This window comes from Penaeus monodon, unplaced genomic scaffold (genome assembly GCF_015228065.2).
Source record: "Penaeus monodon isolate SGIC_2016 unplaced genomic scaffold, NSTDA_Pmon_1 PmonScaffold_58, whole genome shotgun sequence".
In the NCBI taxonomy this organism is placed as follows: Eukaryota; Metazoa; Arthropoda; class Malacostraca; order Decapoda; family Penaeidae; genus Penaeus; species Penaeus monodon.
In genome coordinates, this window is record NW_023660773.1 from 248380 (window position 1) to 252519 (window position 4140).

General features: G+C 36.5%; 1 protein-coding gene across 1 annotated transcript in view; it reads right to left on the minus strand.

Annotated features, from left to right (window-relative positions):
* Positions 1–4140, minus strand: part of LOC119571294 (plastin-3-like) — a 9804-nt gene that overhangs the window by 4080 nt on the left and 1584 nt on the right. The window lies entirely within an intron of this gene.

A 4140-nucleotide genomic window follows, 5' to 3' on the forward strand; every position in this document is an offset into this window, starting at 1 on the left:
ATTAGGATTAGATGATTATTATGGATTAAGAAGAGGTTATTAGGATTAGGGGACGATCATTAGATCGCCCTCCGAGATGATTCTAGCTATGATTATTAAGATTAGGAGACGATTATTAGGATTATCAAAAGATAGGAGACACGCGTTGGTGTGCAAAGATTCGATTCATGGCCACTGGCAGTTTGACGATTAGGAGACGATTATTAGGATTAGAGGACCAATTATTAGGATTACTAAGATGAGGGAGATGCGTGGTGTGCAAAAGATTGCATTTCATAATAATAATAATAATCTTAATAATCTTATGATTCCTATACTAATCTAATATCAATCTTCTAATCCTGATAATTACCTCTTAATATAATGATTAGGATTAGAAAAAAAAAAGGACGATTATTAGGATTATTAAGGATTTGGAGACAATTATAAGATTAGATGAGGCATTTATTAAGATTATTAAGATTAGAGAGAATTATTAAGATTATTAAGATTAGAGAGAATTATTAAGATTATTAAGATTAAAGAGAATTATTAAGATTATTAAGATTAGAGAGAATTATTAAGATTATTAAGATTAGAGAGAATTATTAAGATTATTAAGATTAGAGAGAATTATTAAGATTATTAAGATTAGAGAGAATTATTAAGATGATTAAGATTATTAAGATTAGGAGAGACATTGGTTTACAAAAGATCCGCTTAAAATCAGTGCAGTTTACGATTAGGACACAAATTCGTTTTCAAAAATTCAAATTAGGAGACAAATATATCATATATATATATATATATATTATATATATATATATATATCTATATAATATATATTATACATATAATATATATATAATACATTTATAATATATATATAATATATATAATATATATATAATATATCTATATATATTAGATATATATATATAATATATATATATATATATATATATATATTTGTCTCCTTAATTGAATTTTGAAAACGAAGTGTGTCCTAATCGTTAAACGCACTGATTTAAGCGGATCTTTTGTAAACCAATGTTTCTCTCCTGAATCTTAATAATCTTAATCATCTTATAATTCTCTCTATTTAATAATCTTATAATTCTCTCTAATCTTAATAATCTTAATAATTCTCTCTAATCTTAATAATCTTAATAATTCTCTTTAATCTTAATAATCTTAATAATTCTCTCTAATCTTAATAATCTTAATAATTCTCTCTAATCTTAATAATTGTCTCCTAATCTTAATAATCCTAATAATAGTCTTCTAATCATAATCATTATCAATTAATAGGTAATTATCAGGATGAAGATGATTATTAGGATTAGTATAGGATTCATTAGATTATTAAGATTAGTATTATTATTAGAAATGAATCTTTTGCCCACACCAAGCATCTCATCATCTTATTTAATCCTAATAATTGTCTCTAATCCTAATAATCGTCTCCTAATCGTAAACTGCAGTGCCATGAAACGAATCTTTGCACACCAACGCGTGTCTCCTAATCTTGATAATCCTAATAATCGTCTCCTAATCTTAATAATCATCTTCTAATCCTAATGATCGTCTCCTAATCCTAATAATCATCTTCTAATCATAATAATCATCTAATCCTAATAATCATCTACTAATCCTAATGATCGTCTCCTAATCGTAAACTGCAGTCACTGCAGTTTACGATTGGGAAATGATTATTAGGATTAGAAGATGATTATTAGGATTAGGAGACAATTATTATGATTATTATTATTATTATTAGCGAACTTTGCACAACCGACGCGTGTCTGTCTGATCCCCAATTTCCGCCTTTCAGCCTTCAGGATAATAATCATCATCAATTAGGATTAGAACATGATTATTAAGATTAGGAGATGATTATTAAGATCATTAAGAATATTAAGAATCTTCTAATAATCTTCTAATCCTAATAATTATTTGTGTTAATTAAGATTATAATTTCCGGCTGGCAGCCTACAGGAACTGGATGAACAAGCATGGGGGTTCAATCCGCACGTCAATGGCTTATCCGACCTGCCGACGGTATCATTATCTTCCAGCTCTACGGACATCATCCGGCCCGGCATTGTGGAATGGAGGAGGGTGCACACGTGAGTGGTATTTTTTTTTTTTTTTTTTTTGGGGGGGGGGGGTTGTGGATTTTGATATTCTTGATTTTTTTTTTTTTTTTTTTTGGGGGGGAGGTGGATTGATTTTTTTTTTTTTTTTTTTTTTTTTTTTTGCTAGCCTTATGCTTTGAGATTTTTGTGTCCATGAAGAGTAGATAAAATAGAATAATAAAGAATATTCCTTAAAGAATAGATAAAATAGAATAACAAAGAATGTGTCAATAAGGAATAGATAAATAGACAATAAATAATAAATTGTCATTTAGATATCCGTTTATATAAACCAAACGTAACATTCACAAAATCAGGAAACAAAGAAAATGGCGTAAAAATGACCGATATATCCAGCATGTGCGTGTGTGTGTGCGTGTGTGTGTGGTGTGTACGTTTCTTTGCCTTTGTTTTTTTCTCTTTCTCTCTCTTTCTCTTTCTCTTTCTCTATTTTCTCTTTCTATTTCACTATTTCTCTTTCCCTATTTCTTTCTCTCCCTTTCTCTTTCTCTCTCTTACTTTTTCTCTCTCTGCTCTTTCTGTACTCATTTCGATTTCTCTTTTCTCTCTATACTCTTTCTCTCTGTTTTCTTTCTCTACTTCGATTTATCTTTCTCATTTCTCTTTCTCTCTCATTCTCTTTCTTTCTCCCCTATTCGTTTCTCTTTCTCATTTCTCTTCCCCCATTTATCAACTTGCCTCTTTTTTCTCCCCTCCTCTTCTCATTTTCCTCTCTCTTCTTCTCATTTTCCCTTTCCTCATTTTCCTCTCACTCTCCCTTTTTCTCCCCCGACAATTAGCAACTCCTCCTTCTCTTCCCCCCTCTTCTCTCTCTCTCTCTCTCTCCCCTCCCTCTTTTCTTCTCCCTCTCTCTGCTTTCTCTCTCCTCCTTCTCTCCCCCCTCTCCCCTTCTCTCTCTTCTCCCTCTTTTTTCTCCTCTTCTCTCTTTCTCTTCTCTCTCTTCTCTCCCCCTCCCTCTTTCTCATTCTCTATCTTCTCTCTCTCTCTCCTCTCCTCTCCCTCATCCCTCTCCTCCCCCTTCCCTCCCTCCTCCCATCCCTCCTCATTCTCCTTCTTTTTCTCTCCTCTTTCTCTTCCTCTCTCTCCCCCCCATTTCATTCACCTCTCCCTCTCTCTTCTCTCTTTCTCCCCTTTTCACTTTTCCCACTTACAGGAAGTTCAGCAAACTCCCTCCCTCCCTCCCTCTCTCTTCCCTTCCTCTCTAATTCTCATTCTCCTCTCTCTCTCTCTCTTTCTCTCTTTCTCTCTCTCTCTCTCTCTTCTCTCTCCCTCTCTCTCTCCCTCCCTCTCTCTCCCTTTCTCTCTCTCTCTCTCTCTCTCTCTCTCTCTCTCTTCTCTCTCTCTCTCTCTCCCCCTCCCCCCTTTCTCTCTCTCTTGCTCTATCTCTCTCTCTCTCTCTCCTCTCTCCCTCTCTCTCTCTCTCTCTCTCTCTCTCTCTCTCTCTCTCCTCTCTCTCTCTCCCCTCCCCCCTTTCTCTCTCTCTTGCTCTTTCTCTCTCTCTCCCCATTTATCAACTTCTCACCCCCTCCTCTTTCTTACAGGAAGTTCAGCAAACTCCCTCATTCTCATTCTCCTTATTTTTCTCTCTTCTCTCTTTCTCTCTTTCTCTCTCTTCTCTCTCTCTCTCTCTCTCTCTCTCTCTCTCTCTCTCTCTCTCCCTCTCTCTCTCCCCCTCCCCCCTTTCTCTCTCTCTTGCTCTTTCTCTCCCTCTCCCTCATTTATCAACCTCTCACCCCCTCCCCTTTCTTACAGGAAGTTCAGCAAACTCAAGCGCTTTATGGAGAAGCTCGAGAACTGCAACTACGCCGTGGAGCTGGGACGGACGCTCAAGTTCTCGTTGGTGGGCATCGCGGGGCAGGACCTGGCTGACGGGAACCCCACGCTGACGCTGGGTGAGTCTGGGGGGGAGGGGGAGAGGTGTAAGGGAGGGGGGAGAAGGAGGGGGAAGGGAGGGAGGGAAGGGGAGAAGGACCTGGCTGACGGGAACCCCACGCTGACGCGG